At 48.0% G+C, this 22,715-nt stretch overlaps 1 protein-coding gene across 1 annotated transcript in view; it reads right to left on the minus strand.

Moving 5' to 3' along the window:
• The window catches only part of LOC118638829 (zinc finger protein 345-like), a 74,846-nt gene that overhangs the window by 14,066 nt on the left and 38,065 nt on the right, over positions 1–22,715 (minus strand). The gene's annotated exons all lie outside the window — the stretch shown is intronic.

The raw sequence follows: 22,715 nt of genomic DNA on the forward strand, positions 1-22,715 counted from the left end.
GCTAAAGATTTGTAATTCTCATCCCAACCTTTTACTCAATAATTCAGATAATGCTGAATTAAATACATAAAGTCTCAAAGCAATATATCCCAATTTCAGCACCCACACACCCCAGCAGCTCAGCAGTCACCCAGATCCAGTCCCGGGCTCCCAGCTCCTGTGTGTTTCTGTCTGCAGATCTGTCTGCTTCCCTGTTCCCCTCTCTGCACTGCTGTCCTTTCCTGTTCCCCTCCCCGTCCCCGGCTCCTTCTCCCCTTTTCTCTATTCCTGTCCCTGCACCTGCCCCGCACACTCTGGAAACCTCCCCGCCGTCAGGGGCTCCCCGCCTCTTTCTGAGACCCCTGCCCGGCCCGTGCCCTGTGCCCGTCCTGCCCGTCCCCACAGCGGGCTGCCTCTCAGCGCTGTGTCTCCCTCGGCCCGTCACCCCTGAACCCCGTTCCGTCCCTGCACTCGCTCCCCAACTCTTCCCCTCAGGACCACGCTCTCCGTCCTGTCGCCCCCACTTGGGCTCCCCAAGCCGCTCCCGACAGCCCTGGGCTCCCCTCGGGGCGCCCTCTCCCCGGAGAGTCTCACGGTCCCCGGCTCCTCCCCGAGGCCTCTCCCACCCCGTCCGCTCTCGGCCTCAGGACCGTCCCCCACGTGCCGTCTGTCCGTCCGGCTGCCGCCCCTCCGCAGCCGCCGCCACAGCGCGCTCCCCGCGGCGGGACCTCTCCGGGGGCCGCGTCTCCCGGCTCAGTCCCCCCAGGGCGCCCGCGCTGTCCGGGCACCGACACCCCTCGTGCGGCGGCAAGCGGATCCCAGGCCGGGAGCCGTGCGGGTCTCGGGGATGAAAGCGGTGAGGCGGGGGAGGGGCGCAGGGGGTCGCTCACCAGGACCGGGAGCCGCGGGGCCCCGGCGGCCAGGGGACGTTTCCAACAGGAGAACCGCGGGCAGGCGGAGCCCAACGGCCGGAGGCTCCGACGCGACTCCGTTTCCACGGAGACGGACTGGAGCCTCCACGGCGCAGCGTCCCTCGTGGACTCGAACCCCCGCCGGCAGAGGCTCGGGAGCGGGTCCAACCAGGACTCCCCGCCGGCAGCGCCCCCGCCGTCCCCGCGCAGGGAGAGGACGGAGGAATCGGACTCACCTCAGAAAGACCCTCGGAGAAAGGACCTGCGCGGTTCTACAGCCGCTTCCGCCTCTGCAGGCAACTGCGCATGCTCATCCGGGCAAGGAATGGGCGGGGCCGAACCTTACCTGAGGGATCCCCGAATGGGGGAGGGGCTGCCACTATGGCCTGGGTCTGGCAGAGAGCGGCACTGGAGGGAAAGGGCAGAAGCCTGGGGTTCCCTCCACCTGACTCTCGTGGGTGTGGCCTTTCCCTGTTCACTGCCTTGAGTTACCCACCTCCTCATCAGTCCAAAATTTGTAACACTGCTTTCCAAAATAGAATTATGGGGACCCTCCAAGGATTCAAGTTCGAAGACGTTTGCCACACATTTTTCCGATAGCCTGGGGACTGGCGCCAGGCAAACTGCTCCACCATTATCTCGCTTACTCAACCTAAACCCCCTCCCCCACCTTCTAGGAACTATCTGCCTTGGGCTTATGGACTCCAATTCCAGAGGCTCCCAAGTGTAGCCCCCGCAAGGTCAAACCCTGACAAATTCCAGCTGCAACGGGCTGATATAAAAATCACAATCCCCAGCATCCAGCGCGGCTTCTAGGACTCGACCCCCGGAGTCTGTGAACCCGCCCGGAGTGTACCCAACCAATAAAGCCTGACCTCTCCGGTCTCTTCTCTATTTCTCGACGGCGCCCCGATTCCTTACAATGTTAACATATTTAAGATTTTGCTGATGTATATAGACTGCTGTTCCCACTGACTGACTTCTTTTGAAATGTTTAACTCCCACTTAAATACATTACCCAGTTTATTATATTTTAGCATCTTCCTGTGAAGGTAAGAACCATTCAAACCTGTCCGATAGCCTGGGAACTGGCGCCAGGCAAACTGCGCGACCATTGTCTCGCTTGCTCAGCCTTGCCTCCCACCCTGTTCCGGGAACGGCCTGCCCCGGGATTGTAGACTAACTCCCATCCTGCTCTTATCGACTCACATTCCAGAGGCTCCCATGCATAGCCCCTGAAAGGGCAAACCCTAACAGACAAATCTCAGCTGCAACAGGCAGATATAAAAAAGCACAAACCCCAGCCTCGGCGCGGCTTCTAGGACTCGACCCCCCAGGGTCTGTGAACCCGCCCGGAGTGTACCCAATAAAGCCTGATCCCTGTTTATTCAGCTGATTGGCTCTACAGTTGCTTCTCTGTTTTTCAGGGGCGCCAATTCCTTACAAAACCTATAGAAAGTTTTTGTGCATCTATTTCAACCTCACTGACAGCAATTGACGGGAAGCAAAATTTTAACACATTGATGTACTCTTCTAGAGAATATCAGTTTGCCCGTTATTTATATATTATAATTTAAAGAGAAGGTGCAAGTGGGTTACATTGCTGATAGATTAGGGCAGTGGAAGAAAGCAAAGAAGGAAACTTCTGGGATTCTATTAGAAATTCTCAAGTTCTGGGCCAAACCCCCAGTGGGGTCATGCAGGAGAGCTAATTGATGTTGTCTCTGTCTGAGAGCCTGGGAACTGGCGCCAGGCAAACTGTTCAGCCATTACGTCACTTACCCAACCTAGACTCCCACCCTGTTTCAGGAACTGTTTGCCCCGAACTCATAGATCAACTCCTGTCCCATTCTCCTGTCCTAGTCCAGGAACTGTTTGCTCTGGGACAATAGACTCATATTCCAGGGGCCCCCATGCGTAGCCCCTCAGGACCTAACCCTAAAACAAGTTCCCGCTGCCACAGGCGCAGATATAAAAATCACAAACCCCAGCATCGGGCACTACTTCTCAGACTCGACCCCCGGAGTCTGTGAACCCGCCCAGAGTGTACCCAATAAAGCCTGATTTCTGCTTACTCGGCTGTTTGGCTCTTCTGTTTCTTCCCACCTCCCACCGGCGGCGCCTGGCTATCTTACAGTCTCATCATTGATGTTTCTAGCTCTGTCTCCCTCTCCCTAAAAATAAATTAAAAAAAATAAAAGTTATAACTAAATCTGGGCCCATTGAAAAAATATTTTTTAATGTACCCTTGCATTTCAGTAGTTTACATGCACCTTGAGATAAAAAACAAAAAAACAAAAACAAAAACCTGAAAATAACTTATTTAGATCTTTTCAAACCAAAGCAGAATAAATGCATTCTAAAAATGAAGACAGAATGCCCTCTAAACCCAGGGATAAAGTTATGATGAGCAAGGAAGACCATCAGAGATGCACAATCAAATTGTAATTGAGAGGAGAGCTTTATTCTCCAGGGGGATGCAGGGGCATAAGTCTCCCAAATCAGCAGCCCCCATTGTTCTTCCTAGTCAGATTTTTTTTTTTTATCCTCACTCCAGGACATTTTTCCATTTTTTTGTTCAGGCAGAGTGGGAGGGAGAGTGAGGAACAGAAAGAGATAGAAAAACATCGATGTGAAAGGGACACATCGAGTGGCTGCCACCCACATGACCAACCAGGGCTAGGGACAAATTGCAACCAAGATATGTGCCCTTAGTGGCAACCAAACCCAGGTCTCTCAGGACCGCAGGCCAATACTCTAACCACTGAGTCAAACCGGCCAGGGCCCTAGTCAGATTTTAAAGACAGAAGCCACATACCCTCTTGGCTCAAGCTCAGGGAACTGATACAATAGTGGTTGCAAAAGCGATTATTACAGAAACCATGATAAGCATTAGTCACTGGTCGCCTTAGCCAAGGGGCCTAGATAAAAATGGTGTCGCTTAGTTGCCTTAACTAATGACCCTAGCTCAATGTCAGCTTCATTTATGTTTCTAATGTTCATGTAAATAATAAACATAATCTTAAGTATATTTTGCATCAATACACCTCAATTTCTCTTACTACAGGACCAGAAAATAGAACTACCAACTAACTGAGATTTAATTCCAATGATTAATCTGGATCCAATAGTATAAGGTGGGCAAGCTCCGGAGAGTCACATGACTGGGAAGTCTCTTGACCGGGAAATAGATGGCCAGAGGAGAAATTTAAACCTAACTCTGAAGGGTCCGCCTTACAGGGATGTGGCTGAGGTGACACTCCTGCTCATGTCCCACCACCCTTCCCAGTCAATCAACATAGGCCACATTCGAATCTCCCCAGCTGCTAGACAGTCACCTGTCGCCACACCTAATCACCCCACCCAGGTCCCTAACTTCCCTATAAATCTTCCCGGGGCTAATGTAGCAGTGCGATTTTCCTGGCCCCCACCACATGGATCAGTGAACCTTGCCTGGGAATGCTTAAAGAAAACTGTTACGTGACTTTGTGGCTCCGTTTCTCTTTCTTCCTTGGCAAGATCCCTTACATCTGTTGTCGGAACCTGGGAGGACCTTGAGCCTGCCTGGGCTGCTCCTCTTCCTCCCTCCCAAAAAAAGACCAGGAACCACCAACCGTCCACTCAGTTCAATGCACCGTGTGGTAAGTCCCCCTGCCTCTGGCCGCTCCTCCGTTCCCTCTGCCTCCCGGGCTTTCTGTGCATAATAGCAGCTACATCAGGGACCTCCTATCCGTTCCGAGTGCGTGGGGTTCCGCGGAGACGGCCCGGACACCCCCCACACTATCCGTCCATCCAGTGACCAGAGATTGAGTTGCGAGACATCAATTCACATCTCTGATCACTCTGGGACTGAGGTCGACCATGGGCAATCAGGAATCTCCACCAAAAACACCTCTAGGGTGTCTCATTTTAAATCTCTCAAAAACAGATCCCTCCCTAAAGAAGAAACTGTTCTTCTCCACTGTGGCCTGGCCACAATACCCACTGGACAACCAGTCCAGATGGCCTCCTCAAGGTGTTAGCTCTTAACTTTCATATTACTGTCCCAAACCTCTCATTCCAAGAAACCAAAACCCATCGCTCTTATGGTTTAACCTTGCCCTAAACCTTTCATTCCAGAAAACTAAAACCCATCACTCGCCCTGGCCGGTTTGGCTCAGCGGTTGGAGAGTTGGCCTGCGGACCAGAGAGTCCTGGATTCGGTTCCCGCTAGGGGCACGTACAAAAATAAAATTAAATTAAAAAAAATAAAACCCATCACTCCAGTCAGGAGGAGTGGAATGATGGAACCGCCCTAACCCACTGAAAACTGCAAACAATTGCTTGACAAGAAAAACAAGTTTCATGAGACCCCAGCCCCCGATCAGCTGGACAACCCCCCCCCCCCCAGCCCTGAGTTTAAAAATTCCTAGTCTGGCCCTGGCCGGTTTGGCTCAGCGGTTAGAGCGTCAGCCTGCGGTCCACAGAGACCCGGGTTCGGTTCCCGCTAAGGGCATGTACCTTGGCTGCAGTTTGTCCCTGGCCCTGGTTGGGTCGTGTGGGTGGCGGCCACTCGATGTGTCCCTTTCACATCGATGTTTCTCTCTCTTCCTCTCTCTCCTTCCCGCTCTGAGTAAAAAATGGAAAAATGTCCTCGGGTGAGGATAAAAAAAAAAAAAAAAAAAAATTCCTAGTCTGTAAGAGCCGGTTGCTACTCTCTCCCTAGAGGTAGTCCTGCAGGCTGATTCCCAATAAACCTGCACTCCTGGAGACCCTGCACCACCTCGTTTCGCCTCATTCTTACAAAAGGGACTTTCGATTTTACCATACTCACCGACTTAGGGAAATTTTGCCAAAGAAATGGGAGATGGTTGGAAATTATATATATTCAGGCTTTTTGGTATTTGCGATCCCATCCTAACTGTACCTCCTATTATATGGCACAGGTCCTCCTAGCTAAAGACACCCCCCCCAGACCCTCCGCTCCTGACCTCTCCTCGTTTGCTGACCCCCCCAGAGGAATTGTCCTTACCTCCTATTCAGCCTGATCCCTCTCTTAACTCTCCTCCACCTTATCCTGACCCATGGGCCTCTAACCCTCCTCCACCCTCCATCTCGACTCCCACTCTCCCCTCCCTCCCGTTAGTGCCCACACGCGGTCAAATCATGATCCATGGGAAGGAGCTGACCTCCTCTGCCCTCTCCGTGAGGTAGCAGGAGCAGAGGGACCTGTGCGGGTCCATGTCCCGTTCTCTCTCTCTCCGATTTATCCACTATTAAAAAGCGTTTAGGATCTTATTCTACCAATCCCACAGCCTTTATCAAAGAGTTCAGATATCTCACTCAGACTTATGACCTTACCTGGCATGATCTCTATGTCATTATGTCCTCTACCCTCACCCCCGATGAACGCGATTGGATCCGAACAGCAGCATGAGCCCATGCAGACCAGATGCATCTTATAGATGACCAGATGCCCATCGGGACTCAGGCAGTCCCCAAGGCAGATCCCAATTGGACTTATCAAGCAGGGCGGGACGGTAGAGGAAGACGAAACCAGATGTCCAGTGCCTCTTGGCAGGCATGCAGAGTGCAGCCCAAAAGGTAGTTAACTATGACAGACTAAGAGAAGCCACTCACCCTGGCCGGTTTTGCTCAGTGGTTAGAGCACTGGCCTGCGGTGCCGAGAGACCCAGGTTCGGTTCCCGCTAAGGGCATGTACCTCGGTTGCAGTTTGGCCCTGGCCCTGGTTGGGGTTGTGAGGGTGGCAACCACTCAATGTGTGTGTCTCTCTCTCCCTCCCACTCTATCTAAACAAAAATATGGAAAAATGTCCTCGAGTGAGGATAAAAAAAAAAGAGAAGTCACTCAGGAACCTGATGAGAACCCACCTCTATTTCTAAACCACCTGACGGAGACTATGGTTCTCCACACTTGACTGGACCCTGCCTCAGTAGTGGGGGCCACAGTCTTAGCTACTCATTTTATCTCCCAGTCAGCTCCAGACATTAGAAAGAAACTTAAAAAGGCAGAAGAGGCCCTCAGACCTCTATCCGAGACCTGCTGAACAGGGCATTTGAAGTCTTTAATGCCCAGGAGGACAAGGCTGAGGCCACTCCTCAGGCCCGAATGCAGCAGAAGGTAAACCTCCAAACCCAGGTTCTAGTGGCAGCCCTGAGGCCGGCAGCCCAGCACGGGCAGGGTACAGGGGGCGCCCAACCTAAGGGACTTAATGTCTCCGGGCCGCCAAAGGGAACCCCACCAAGGGCCTGCTTCAAATGTGGCAAGAAAGGCCACTGGACCCATCGATGCCCATGTCCATGGCCACCTACAAAACCACGCCCAGGCTGTAAACAGCCTGGTCACTGGCGGAGCAATTGCCCTTCCTGGGCGACAGGCTCATCCTCCACGCCTCTACGTGGAGGACAGGCCAGCCAAACGGGCCCATCACTTGAGCTCCTTGCCCTCATGAACAACTGATGCGACCCGGACTCGCGGACCCCAATCACCCTTTCCGAGCCCAGGGTAAAGCTACAGGTAGCGGGTAAGTCCATCTCATTCCTGGTGGACACGGGGCTACCTTCTCTGTTCTGCCATCTCACTCCAGCCTCTAGTCCCTTCTCAGGTTTCGGTTATGGGAATTGATGGGACACCCTCCTTTCCCCTTCGCGCACAGCCTCTGTCATGCAGTCTAGACGGATACCCCTTTTCACACTCCTTCCTAGTTATGCCCTCTTGCCCCGTGCCCCTTCTGGGCCAAGACATATTACAAAGTCTTGGGGCTACTATCCAAATGACATCACTCCGAACGGCTTCCTCTCATCTTCTCTTACCCCTCCTCACCGAAGACTCTCCCACCAGCACCAACCACCCTCCTTGTCTTGAACCCCCTATCTCCCCAGATGTTGTCAAACCTCGAGTCTGGGACACCTCTACCCTGATAATAGCCACCCACCGCACTCCCATTCAAATTCGACTGCAGGACCCTTCACAATACCCATCGAGGCCCCAGTTCCCCATTTCAGCAGCTCACCGCCCGGGCCTGAAACCTATAATTACCCGTCTCTTAAGTCAGGGTCTGCTGATCCCCACCAACTCACCTTGCAACACCCCTATCCTTCCTGTTCGAAAACCCTCAGCGGCTTACCGCCTCGTCCAGGACCTACGTTTGATAAATGAGGCAATTGTCCCCTTCCATCTGGTGGTCCCCAACCCTGACACCTTACTTTCACACATCCCCCCTGGTACCACCCACTTTACTGTCCTCGACCTTAAAGATGCTTTCTTTACTGTTCCTCTTCACCTTGCTTACTTCCTATTTGCCTTTACCTGGACCGACCCAGGCACCAACATAGTTCAGCAACTCACCTGGACTGTCTTGCCACAGGGGTTTCGAGACAGCCCACACCTGTTTGGACAGGCTCTGGCGCGGGATCTCACTTCCTGTTCACTCGAGCCCAGTGCCCTCCTTCAATACGTAGATGACCTCCTCCTTTGCAGCCCTCCGCTGTCGGCTGAGCCAGCACACTGCTACTCTCCTTAACTCCCTCGGCTCTAGGGGATACCGTGTCTCCTCCCGCTAATGCCCATCTTCACACAAGTCTGTCACTTACCTGGGTGTTTCTCTAACCCCTACCACCAGAGGCCTTACTCTAGACTGGACCCAAGCCCTCCGCAACCTCCAGCCACCTGAGACTGCAGAACAGATCTCCTCCTTCCTTGGCTTGATTGGTTACTTTAGGCACTGGACACCTAATTTTGCCCTCCTAGCCAAGCCCCTCTACGCAGCAGCCAGAGAGGCCCCTGCAGGACCTCTCACTTCACCCAGCGCCGTGAAAAGGGCCTTCTCCACCCTCCGGGACACTCTAATCTCTTCCCCTCCTCTCACTCTGCCTGATCCCAGACGCCCTTTTCACCTTTTCACAGATGAGAAACACGGGAATGCGGTGGGAGTCCTGGCCCACCCGATAGGGCCTACCTACCGCCCGGTGGCGTACCTCTCCCAACAGCTGGACACCACTGTCCGGGTGGCAGCCCTGCCTTCGAGCGTTAGGCACCACAGCTGGACTCGCAAAAGAAGCAACTAAACTGACCCTATGCCAACCTATATCTGTTTTCTCATCACATAGGCTCCCTGACCTTCTCTCACATAAATCTTTCCCTACTAGGTCCCTCCCGGATACAGGAACTTCATCTCTTATTCATAGAAAACCTTCCATCACTCTTTCACCTCTCTCCCACCCTCCACCCCCGGCTCAAATCAGCCACTTTACTTCCAATTCTGTGCTACCAGAACCTTCTCACTCCTGTATGAAACGAACAGACTTTCTCAGCAGGCCTCGCGAGGAACTGTCAGATTCCCCTCTAGAGGATCCAGACCTTGTCCTTTGTGGACGGGAGTTCAACACTGCGGCCCAACGGACTGCGGCAGGCGGCCTACGCGGTGGTCACCATCTCCTCCACCCTAGAGGCCCAACGCCTACCAGATGGCATCACTTCCTAAAAGGCAGAACTCAATGCCCTTACACGGGCACTCACTCTAGCCCAAGGGAAATGGGTCACCATTTACACCGACTCTAAATATGCCTTTCTTTTTTTTTTTTATCCTCACCAGAGGACATTTTCTCATTTTTTGTTCACATAGAGTGGGAGGGAGAAAGAGGAAGAGAGAGAGAGAAATATCTACATGAAAGGGACACATTGATTGGCTGCCACCCACACAACCCAACCAGGGCCGGGGACAAACTGCTACCAAGATACATGCCCTTAGCGGGAACCGAACCCAGGTCTCTCTGGAACGCAGGCCGACGCTCTAACCGCTGAGCCAAACCGGCCAGGGCTAAATATGCCTTTCTTATCACCCACAGCCATTCTGCACTCTGGAAAGAATGGGGATTCTCCACGACCAAGGGCTCCCCCATAATAAATGCTACCCTTATCTCTAAGCTCCTGGAGGCTCTCCTGTTACCCGCTGAGGTGGCTGTGGCACATTGCAGGGGACATCAAACCTCACAAGACCCTGTTGCCCTAGGGAATGCCTGGGCAGATGCGATGGCTCAGGCCGCACTGCGTGACCCGTCCCGCAGGTCGAGCAAGGAGCACTCTAGAGGGGGAGTGAGGATGAGGAGGGACAAGAGACAGGAGAAATGGAGACAAAACAGGATTCGGATCAAGTCTCATTTATTCAGGGGTAATTCACACAATATATAGGGCAAGAAGCACCTGTTGCCAAGCACCAGGCTTGCCCGAAGCAATTCTAGGAAATACTACAAAAGGAACAAAAGGTCAGTAAAGACTGGCTGATGAGTAAATGGTTACTTAAAGAAATGCAAAATACAGAGATAAAGAAATGCAGAATGCAGAGATATCCTGCCTTGGGGCAGGTGATGGCAGAGCAGATTATAACAAAATTGACGCCATGCAAAATGTCTCCCACAGGCCCCCCTTTTCTTTAATTTTTTAAGGCCGAAATAATACCTTGAGGGGACTGTGCCTGTCTTAGTTCAGGAAACTTGCACACGGTGCCAACCTGTCCTTACCCGTCATTGGAAAGCAAGGCAGCATAAGGCCTTGTTCCTCTCTTAGGTGGTGGTTGGCAATGCGTGTGAGTTCCAGTTGCCCGTCTCTGGCTATCCAGCCCAGCGCACCAAGGTGAGGAGGTTTTTGAGCTTATTGACTCACAGCTAGAGTGAGCTTCTCTGTTGGCCATTTCAAGTCTATGATAGTGGTGGACCTGTATAGATTGCATCTTAATGGCATCTATCTGTTGCTTGATGAAAGCCATCACCTTATTGAAGAGGAAGGGTCCTAGTGACACAATCAGTAAAAGGCCAAGTAAGGGGCCCAGCAGATTGCCCATCAGTGTCCAAATTTAAAAAATTGAGGATAAATAAGGCATGAGAGAGAATATTTCTGGGCCCCCCTTTTTTATTTTATCAATGGTGATCTTTAAAGACAGATGTGCTCTCTCTACAATCCCTTGGCCCTGAGGGTTGTAAGGTATACCTGTTATGTGTTGAATATTGAGGCATTTGCAAAATTGGGAGAAGGCTGAACTTGTATAGCCTGGGCCGTTATCGGTTTTCAATTGCTGTGGGCATCCCAAAACTGTAAATGTGGTTAGCATGTGACTGATCACATGTTTTGTGGCTTCACCAGTTTGGAGGGAGGCATAAATGAATCCACTAAAGGTATCTATGATAACATGTACATATTTAAGATTTCCAAATTCAGAGATGTAACATCCATTTGCCATAATGCATTAGGAATTAGTCCCCTTGGGTGTACTCCAAGGTGGGGGACCAGAAAATGAGTGGCACATGAGGGGCAGTTTTTAACAATTTGCCTAGCTTGTTCCCTAGTAATCTGATGCATGAGGCGAAGCGTTTTAGCATTGAGATGATGTAATCGATGACTGTTCTGCGCTAGGGTAATTTTATCAGAGCTGTTATCAATGGCTGTAAACACTTGATTAGAATCCTGGAGGCGAGTAGCTAGGTCAGCTTTTTGGTTTCCCTCAGCAAGAGGTCCTGGCAGCCCAGAATGGGCGCGTAAGTGGCCTACGTAAAATGGGTGAACTCTTTTTGTAATTAGCTTCTGTAACTGCCTAAACAAATTTCCTGCATTGGATATGTTTTTTACCTGTCCAGCTGTTTCTAATAGAGGTATAGAATGTGCGATGTATGCACTATCTGTGTAAATATTGAGAGATTGATCTGGGAAGGCAGAAAAAACAGCAACAATGGCTTGCAGTTCCGTTAGTTGAGCAGATGTGCTGCTGGTCATAAATGACACTGTTTGGTCCAGATAAGTGTAAGCAGCTCTACCCATCAAGGACCCATCAGTAAATACTAGTAAAGCATTTCTCAGAGGCTTAGATGATGTGAGTATAGGAAAGGTAAACTCATGCTTGTTGGCAAAATCAATAAGTTTGTCTGGTGGATAATGATTGTCTAGAATCCCCGCATAAGAGGCTAGGGAAATGGGCCAAAATTCAGTAGTTTGCATGAGCCAGCTAATTTGGTCCACGGTATAGGGTTGTATAATAATATCTGGCTCCTTACCAAAATAACATTTCCCTTGTTTCCTGCCCATCATAATGAGATTGGAAACTGCCTGATAATATGGCTCAATGACCCTTTTAGGTGTGGCAGGCAAGTGAATCCACATTAAGGGCGCTGTCTGCCAGAAAACAGCGGTAGGGGAGAGAGCAGTCTTACAAATAATAAACTTTAAAGGTTTAGTGTAATCCATAAAGGTGGTTGCTTGAGAATGGATAGCCTGTTCAACTTTGCATATAGCCTGTTTTCCTTCCAAGGTAAGTTCACGGGGAGATGTAGGGTTGGCATCTCCCTGCAGTATATCATACAGGGGTTTAAGTTCTCCTTTACTGATTTTTAAATAGGGCAAAAGCCAATTAATGTCCCCTAGAATTTTTGGAAATCATTTAGGGTTTTAAGCTTGTCTAATTTTAGTTCTAATTTTTGACAGGAAATTAGGGACCCTCACATTTGAAAACCAAGATATGTATAAGGGTCTGCGAGTTGGACCTTGTCAGGGGCTATTTCCAGGCCTTTGTCTCGTAAGGCAACGCGCATCATCTCACCTCGCTCCCCTCTTTTCCGGCTATGAGGATATCATCCACGTAATGTATAATATACATATTTGGCCAATTGTCTCTAACTGATTGTAAGGCTGAAGCCACAAAGGATTGGCATAGGGTAGGGCTATTAGCCATTCCCTGTGGCAGAACACGCCATCGGAATCTTTTCATAGGCGCTTTGAAATTTATAGCTGGTAAGCTGAATGCAAATCGCCTCTGATCATCTGGATGCAGAGGAATCGTGAAAAAACAATCCTTTAGATCAACAATGACTTTGAAACAACCCAAAGGTATGGCAACAGGTGAGGGAAGTCCTGGCTGTAAGGCTCCCATTAGTGCCATAGTCTTATTTACAGCTCTTAAGTCTTGCAATAGCCGCCATTTACCAGATTTCTTTTTAATGACAAAAATAGGCGTATTCCAAGGGGAGTTACTAGGGACAATGTGGGCAGCATCAAGCTGCTCCTGTACCAGCTGTTGTGCAGCCATCCGTTTTTCTGCTGTTAGAGGCCATTGATCAACCCACACCGGCTCCTCAGATAGCCATGTGATCTTTTCTGCATGGGTCACAGGAGTGTCAATGGCCCCTATGGAAAATGGCCTAATCCTGCCCTATCAGTTTTTGGGGAGGGCTCTATAGGTTCTATTACACCCATATTATTTTTTCCCAGCCCTTGGCCTGGTAGATATCCGGTTTTCAACATTTGGGTAGTAATAACAGCATTCGGGCTTCCCATTATTAATCCTAATTGGGATAAGAGGTCTCTACCCCAAAGATTTATAGGCAATCCAGAACAAAATCTGAGTAAGGGAGGAGCTCATGTCGCCTTCGGTGGGCAGTTTCCTCCATGCTCTAGTGCCTGCAGCCTGAACTTGGGCAAAAAGACCTGCATCATATTGCATTTGGGCATCACTATTAGCATAATTTCCTTCTCCTATTAGCATATCGAAATTCCATCCATTACCAGCCTGCACATTGCGTTTAGCAATGTCCCTGCAGTTCTCTACATATTCTGATTTCCATAGGAGATAGTCTCCTCCAGCAAGAGTCGCTCAGGCTAATGTTTGCCAATCCCCAGGCGTAAGCCAATTCTCGGCTACTGATTCTAAAATTGCCGTAGTATACGGGGCTGTGGCTCCGTATTGTGCTACAGCAGTTTTTAACTCCTTTATTAATTTAAAATCAAACCCACTATGATGACACCAAGCCTGTCCTTGCGCGTCCACGGTTTCTGTTACTGGAAAAGCCTCTATATCATCTAGCTCTGGTGCAAGTTGCAAGGGATCTTAGGGACAGCTCCCCTCATGGGTGGCTTTTGATTACTGAGGACTTCTGATCTTACTTCACTCTCCTTTTTAGATTTTCCTACTTTTAGTCCTTCTAATTGGGCTATGAGATCTTGGTGCTCTTTTTCCAGTTTTATTTGTTCGTTGAGGTGTTCAATTTTATCTCTAAGTTCTTTTCTAGGGTCAAGGACTGGACAGGCCAGCGGGGGGAGCACTGGGATTATTATTATAAGGTGGGGGGCGTTGAGAAACAAGAGGCCACTCAGATCTGGCAGCTTCATCCACCAATTCATACCAATTAACCTCCCCTCCGTCAAAATATTCTGATAGGTTGGGATAAATAGAGCTTTTAGGCATAATTTTATTCCGAGTGGGCTCAGTTTCTTCTTCCTCATTATCACTATCGAATGACATGAAGTCCTCACATTCTTTACTTTCATTTTCATTCCCCTTTTTTTCTTTCTGTAATATACCCTCGCCATATTCTACTACATTGGCAACGAGAGGATGAGAATGTCTCTGAGATAAAATCTCATCTATTAAATACCAATAAGAAACAGCAGTTACCGGGACCTTCTCTGGTCCATAAGTCTTATTATAATTTCTAAGAGCATCACCAACTATTTTCCATCGTTTTTGATCTATAATTCCCTCTGTACCAAACCAAGGACAAACTTCTTTAATATAATCAAAATACTGACACAAATGCTTAATTTTCACCTTTACTCCTCGTGCCTTGATAGCCTTTTTTAGTCCTTCAATGAACATCTTATCTTGGCTCAATGCTTGACCCATAATCGCCGTTCACTTGCCCGAGGGGTACAGACGGAGCAGGTTCCCACGTCGTTCCCTCTTTTCTTTTCTTTTATTTTCCTTTGCTTTCCTTTGCTGGCCACTCCGAACGGCGTCCTTCACTGGATCCCCCGTGCTGGAGCCCCACATTGGGCGCCACTTAACCCGTCCCGCAGCTCGGTCCCGCAGCTCGAGCAACGAGGACTCTAGAGGGGGAGTGAGGATGAGGAGGGACAAGAGACACGAGAAATGGACACAAGACAGGATTCTGATCAAGTCTCATTTATTCAGGGGTAATTCACACAATATATAGGGCAAGAAGCACCTGTTGCCAAGCACCAGGCTTGCCCGAAGCAATTCTAGGAAATACTACAAAAGGAACAAAAGGTCAGTAAAGACTGGCTGATGAGTAAATGGTTACTTAAAGAAATGCAAAATACAGAGATAAAGAAATGCAGAATGCAGAGATATCCTGCCTTGGGGCAGGTGATGGCAGAGCAGATTATAACAAAATTGACGCCATGCAAAATGTCTCCCACAACTGCGGACACTTCCCCTGCCCCTGTCATGTTTCTCTCCACCCCCATCAGGTCCTCATATACTCCTCAGGAAGAAGAAACCCTTCTTCAGACAGGAGGAAAAATATCTGATTAAAGATGGATATTTCTTGGAGACAAAATTGCTCTGCCGGGAAAAGAGGCTACAGCCCTCCTCTCTGACATCCACAGTTCCCTACATGTGGGGCCTAAAACCCTTCACCGGTTTGTGCAGCCACTCTTTTTCTTTCCAGGCCTCCAACAGACGATTGAAAAGATACACACGGCCCGTGCCATCTGTTCCAAAACCTCTTCACTCACATGGCTCCTCACAAGAAACCCCATTACCTCCTAACCTTTGTTGATACCTTTTCAGGGTGGATTGAGGCTTTTCCTACCCCCCAGGAAACAGCCGACACTGTCGGCTCTATTCTCATCGAACAGATCATCCCACAATTTGGGCTGCCTACCACCATCCAATCAGACAACAGGCTGGCCTTCACTGCACAGGTGTTTCAGCAGGTGGTGAACTCCCTCAACATCACCTGGAAACTCCACATACCATACAGTCCCCAATCATCTGGTAAAGTTGAACGGGACCATGGTATCCTAGAAAACCACTTCACCAAACTCTCTATCGAGGCCAGACTCTCCCGGTGGTCCTTCTTCCCTTAGCCCTCACCAGGATTAGGTCTACCCCATGGGGCCCCACCAGACTCGGCCCCTTCAAACTGGTGTACGGCAGAACATTTCTTATTAACCACAATTTACCTTTAACCTTCCACCTCTTGCATCCTATCTCCCTTTCCTATCGTTGCTCCGACATCTCTTAAGAAAACACGCAGACCTGACCTCTCCGCCTGTTGGGAGCCTGACAACACTCAGCCCACAGTTCCCCTCCAACCAGCAGACAGTGTCCTCCTACGGGAACTGCAGCTTGGCTCCTTCCAACCGAGGTGGACAGGACCTCATACGGTAATATTAACCACCCACACAGCAGCCAAGCTCCTAGGACAGGCATCCTGGTACCATGTTTCCCGCCTCAAACTGGCTCCACACCAGGATCACTGGCAGTCTGAGCCCTGGAGCCCCACCTGCCTCCGGATTATCCAGAACCTGGGCCCTATGGATCCTCCTCCACCTGACCCTCCCTCGGGGAAACCTCACCACAACTAACCAGATCAATGCCTATGTCTGGCAGTTCTATATGCAAGAAAGCTGGACACAATATTGGGTAACTTCCACTCATGTCATAGCAACGGCGGACTGCCAGCCCGGCGGCCATCAGCAGCGATAACTGTCACAGCCACACCACGGATGGTGGCCTGAGACATATGAAGAATGTCCCTACCGCGCATGTAAAAGAAATTACTTGGGGCCAAGTGATTTTGAACTCATTATCAAGGACCCCTGGGATGAGAGATGGGTAAAGGGGGTAGAGGGAAAAGTCTATAAGTGGCACTCAGATGCTTACCCATCAGGCACCCTGAAGATTTTTCAGACCTATACCTGCGTCATCTCAGAGGCCATGGAACAAGTGGGCCAGGTGTCCAGCGTCATGCTCCGCAATGAGGCTGCTCTGGACAGCCACCTACGGCCCCAGCAGGATGTGCACTCTAATCCGTTCTCCTGGTTGGCCCTGATATACCAAGGGACTGAAAACCTAAACCACACCGGACTGGACTTTTGCAGAACCACATCCGAGAGGTTTCGCGAGTGGCTGTGAACCAGATGTTACTTCATCCCTACATGCGATTCCCAACTGAGTCGCTGGCCAACACGACCTGGAAATGGAAGGCCAGAGGAGAAATTGAAACCTGGTGAAAGTAGCAGCATGACTTCCCTAACCCCCACCACATGGACCAGTGAACCTCGCCTGGGATGCTTAAATAAAACTTTTGCCCGCCTCTGTGGCTCTGATTCTCTTTCTTCCTCGGTGAGATACCTTACAAACACTTGGTCTTGTAACAATAAAATCATAGACACACTGGTCTATGTCAGAAAATATCAGCAGATGCACATACATATGGATGCTATATACAGTGACTCCATACCTATGTCAGAAAGTAGAGTAGAACATTTTCATTTTTTAAATGTTTTCATTGATATTTTTCAGAGAGAAGGGAGAAATAGAAAAATCAATGTGACAGAGAAAACACTGATTGGCTGTCTCCTGCATGCCATTAACCTCCACCCTACCAAGGATGGAACCTGCAACCCCAGCATGTACTCTGACTAGAAATTAAACCAGGGCCTCTCAGTCCGTGGGCCTACAATCAACCCAGTGAGACACACCAGCTGGGCTTCAGTACATTTTCCAATATCTATTTTCTATAATAACTGTGATCTTGTGGATGGGCACATGATAGGAACTGATATTTAACGGGTTGTAGAAATCCAGCACAGAACAGAAATAAAGTCATAAACTGTGGGTTTAATTTTAATCTCTGCTCAAGTGGAATCCCTGGATATTTTGGAGATGGCTTGGAGAACACTCCAGGGACAAGTAATATGAACAGACATACCTTTGGTCATGCTGTGAACATGGAAAATAAGTTTGCATCCACAATCATAAAAAATATTTCAACCCAACAGCTGCCATGGCCCTTGGGGTTCCTCTAGGAAAAAATGGCCAACAGTTGGCTACATGCTATTAGCTGACAATACAACCTGTTTTAAAATGGGCTGATGCCACTCCTGTAAAGAAGTTCATGAGGTAGCGTGGAGAAAATCTTCAGGATTCCCATGAAATCTAGGCAAGGAAAGATCATCCCAATGATCATGTGCACACATGCCAATTGGTTATATTCCAATAATTAATATTCACATTGAAAACTAGAGGGTTCAGCAGAAACCATGAGTGGTGGCCTACAAACTCTGCGGAAAATATAAAGCAAAATATCTGACAAATTCTGATGAGACTCACTGCAAGAGGAATCTTCCAAACGACTGAGCAGAAACTACACAGGCTTGCATGGCTGACGTGGGAGAGAAACAAATAAGGTATTGTTACCTACGACCTTGAATAAGGTTGGATACATGAACACATCCAAACTCACTCAGGTTTATTCATGAAAATCGTGAGTTCACACATAGTCTAAATAAACTATGAAAAATAACAGCGTAACCATTTGTCAGCAGAAAGTCCCTGTCTGGTTTGGCTCTGTGGACTGGAGAGTCCAGGGTTCGGTTCCTGCTAAGCACATGTACCTTGATTGTGGATTGTCCCCGGCCCAGGCTGAGGTTGTGGGGGTGGCAACCCTCTCCCATTGATGTTTCCCTCTCTCTCTCTTCCATCCTATCTACATGAAGATAAATGTAAATATGTCCTCAGTGAGGATTAAAAAAAAAACAAAAACCTGTGACCACAATGGCTCCATGGCTGCTTCAGCATCTGCAGTCAATTGCACAAGCTCGCCCTGGCCGGATTGGCTCAGCTGTTAGAGCGTTGGCCTGCGGTCCAGAGAGACCCGGGTTCGGTTCCCACTAAGGACACGTACTTCGGTTGCAGTTTCTCCCCGGCCCTGCTTGGTCGTGTGGGTGGCAGCCACTCGATGTGTCCCTTTCACGTCGATGTTTCTCTCTCTCTCTCTCTCTCTCCCTCCCACTCTATCTGTACAAAAACTGGAAAAATGTCCTCAGGTGAGGATAAAAAAAATAAATAAATAAAAAAAATCCATAAAAAAAAAAAATTGCACAAGCTGATCACAGGAAGTGATGGGCGGGGTCGGAGCCTGAGCTCAGGACTAATGGATAGGGGTGGGGCCTGGACCAGTGGCCAGGGCTTTGCAGAGACCTGACTGGAGGGAAGAGGCTGCAGACTGGGCACAGTACAGGCTCCCTCCACCTCACTGTCATGGCTGATGGCCTTTCCTTATTAAGTGCATTTGTGTTACCCACGTGATCACTTCGAAATTTGTAACATGGCTTTCCAAAATTAATAATATGTAGGCATTGCACGGATTTAGTTTCCTGTATTTGTCACAAACATATCTTTAATGTCACATTTTTAATTGATTTTTTTTCTCTTTACTGATTTTAGAGGTAGAAGGAGGGATGGAAACATCCATGAGAAAGAACATTGATTGGCCATCTCCCGCATACCCCCAACTGGGTATTTGGCCCAAAACCTCCCCACATGCCCTAACCAGGAATCAAACCAGCAACTGCTTGGTGCATGGGTCAATACTCAATCACTGAGCCACACAGGACTGGCTAACATTATGTCTTTAAAGTTTCTCTCAGATGGCCCACCAAGTGTGGCAAGTGTAACTCACTGGAATGAGCAGCATCCCATTGACTGAGAGGCCTTGGTTTGAATCCAAGTCAGGGCACATGCCTGAGTGCAGGCTTGATCCCCAGGATGCGTGCAGGAGGTAGATCATTGATGTTTCTGTCTCTCTCTCTCACTGTCGACAATTCAAGAAAAATAAATTTTTTAAAAAAGAGTTATATTAGATATCTTTAATGCTGTTTTGTAATGTTTAACTCTCAGTTAAATATATTGCCCAACTCACCATATATATATTTATTTTTTTATCCTCACCCGAGGACACTGTTCCATTTTTTGTACAGACAGAGTGGGAGGGAGAGAGAGGAAGAGAGAGAGAGGGAAACATTGATGTTAAAGGTACACATCGAGTGGCTGCCACCCGCATGACCAACCAGGGCCGGGGACAAACCGCAACCAAGGTACATGCCCTTAGCGGGAACTGAACCCGGGTCTCTCGGGACCGCAGGCCGACGCTCTAACCGCTGAGCCAAACTGGCCAGGGCCAACTCACCATATTTTAATATCTTCCTGCCAACATAACATTCAAACCTATAGAAAATTTTCTGAGTTTATCTGAGCCAAATTGGGGACAATTTCTAGGAAGCAAAATTTTAAGGAATTGAGATAATGTTCCAGAGAATGACAGCTTTGCACCTTTTTTATGTAATTAGAAGAAAAAGCACAACTGGACTATATGAAATCCACTGGTAATAGATTAGGGCAGGAGAAAGCAAAGAGGATAATGCTGTAGAATTGGATTAACAATAAAATGATAGGTACACCTGTCTTTTATATAAATGGGTACAGGATAGTTAACAGTTAATCCACATAATGACAATGAGATTTATTAAGTCCCTAATTGTATTGGTTCTAACAGGTGGTCATTATGCAATGAGGGGTTTGGAAAAGGGGCACTACCCTGACATTCCACTTCAAGGTTATCTTAGATGCAAAAGCCAGTAAAAATACTTAGTTATGATAAAGATTGACTGTTGTCATGGAAGATTGTAGTACAGGAAGTGACTACTTACCATAAACTGATTGTGCTTAAAAGTGTTTAGCTTGGATAGATAATGAGGTTCCACTGGGCAAGGGAGGCTCACTTCTATGAAGTCTCAGTGTTAGTATTTGTCTTCCTTAGTAATGGGCCATGGGGGATGGGTCAGGACTGAACCTCAGATGGAAGTTAAATACAATTTTTTCTAAAGGATGGAAGTCAAATCCAATTTTTTCTAAAGTGAAAGGTAGGTAAATGTGAGGCAAACAGGTCTTATGAGTCTCTATTAAGAAACATTGGATTACTTTTAATGTATAGGTTATTATGATTCAGGTTTTGTCATTTTGTATTTTGTATTTAGTATAGTATTTACTTATGCTTGAGGACATAATATACATCATCTTCAGTAATAGTTGAGAAAAATAAATATAGATATCTATCTATATATAGACTAAGAAACACCTAAAGTACCAGTATATATTATCATTACTAATGTTATCAGTAACATTAATTTGTAGGTATAGATGACATGTCATTGTCTTAGGATAACTAATTTTTTTTTTATCCTCACACAGGACATTTTTTGATATTTTGTTCAGATAGAGTAGGAGGGAAAGAAAGAGAGAAACATCGACGTGAAAGGGACACATCGACTGGTTGCTACTCACACAACCCAAGCAGGGCTGGGGACGAACCGCAACCGAGGGATGTGCCCTTAGCGGGAACCGAACCCGGGTCTCTCTGGACCGCAGGCCGACGCTCTAACCGCTGAGTCAAACCGGACAGGGCAGGATAACTAAGTTTGATGTACGGGATTTTCATCTTTGAAAAGGTTTTTATGTCTCCTGTAGATGGAGGCGAGTGTCAGAGAGAAGGGGGAGATGTCCATTCGTGGTTAGGCACCTGATAAGGTCCCTGTTAAGTTTTAGCCAGTGAAGGGGGCTTGTGAAAGTACTCAAAAAAAAAAGAAGAGAGAGAGAAAAGGCATAAGTTTGTTACTTTCCCTAAATTCAGGGAAAGACCCATGCACTGACTGGCAATACAAGGGCAGGAAACAAAGAGTACGTTGCTCTTTTATTGGGGTTTGAGGGAGTAAACAAATATTTGGGTCAGGGAAGGGGCGATGTTGAAGGTGAACAGATGTGGAAGGAGGGTTGCCTTGAGCATTCGCAGTATGTATGTTTTCCAGGAAATAGGCAGATGTACCAGAAACGGGTATTTATCAGTATCTTAATTTTATTGTGTTTAGTGAAGCCACAACAATGGTTCAATTTCTGTCCGAATTCTTTTTCTTTTTATTCTTTCTTTAGATTGATTCCTATAATGTTGAGGAAGTTTGACAACAGGTTAAAGGCCTTGCCACATCCTCTAGTTTGCAAAGGTTTCAGTCCACTATAATTTTTTCCCCTCACCCGAGGACATTTTCCACTTTTTGATCAGATAGAGCGAGTGGAAGGGAGGGGGAGAGAGAGAAACATCGACGTGAAAGGGACACATCAAGTGGCTGCCACCCACATGACCAACCAGGGCCGGGGACAAACTGCAACAGAGGTATGTGCCCCTAGTGGGAACTGATCCGAGGCCTCACTGGACCACAGGCTAATGCTCTAACCACTGAGGCCACCTGCCAGGGCTAATTTTTTTTCTGTAAAGACACCACTGCTGATAAAAGGTTTTAGGACACACACTACATTCACAGGGCTTCTCTCTAGTATGAATTGCCGCACTCTTCACATTTCTAAGACTCCTCTTGACAATAAAGTATCTGATGTTAAATAAAATCCCATTGCCAAGAAAATAACTGTAAAGGCATCTCTTCAGTAACTCTCTGATGCATAGTAAGTTTTAAACACTGGTTAAAGGCTTTGTCACATTCCTACACGGTAAGGCTTTCCTCCAGCATGGATTCTCTGATGTTCAGAAGTTTTGAGAAAAGGATAATGGTTCTACCACCTTCTTTGTATTTGTAAGGTCTCTACAGTATGATCCCTCTCAGGTACATTAAGACATGAGTGTCTTTTGAAGCCTTTCCCACACTTTTCACAAACATAGGGCTTCTTCCCAGTATTAATGTTGAGTGAGTTCTCCATGCTGGTAAAGGATTCCTACTCTCCTTACATCTGTAGAATTTCTCTCAAGTATTAACTCTCTGATGTACAGTAAGGTGGAAATACTGGTGAAAGGCTTTGTCATATTTTCTACTAGTATCAAGTTTCTTTCCAGTGTGAGATTTTTGATACTAAGTAAGGTCTGAGAACTAGCTAAAGAAATTACAACATGCTATGCATTTCTAATGTCTCTCTCTTCTATGTATTCTCTGATGGTTAGTAAGGGTTGAAGTCTTCCTGAAGGTTTTCCC

The sequence above is a fragment of the Molossus molossus genome, unplaced genomic scaffold (assembly GCF_014108415.1).
Source record: "Molossus molossus isolate mMolMol1 unplaced genomic scaffold, mMolMol1.p scaffold_m16_p_21, whole genome shotgun sequence".
Classification (NCBI taxonomy): Eukaryota; Metazoa; Chordata; class Mammalia; order Chiroptera; family Molossidae; genus Molossus; species Molossus molossus.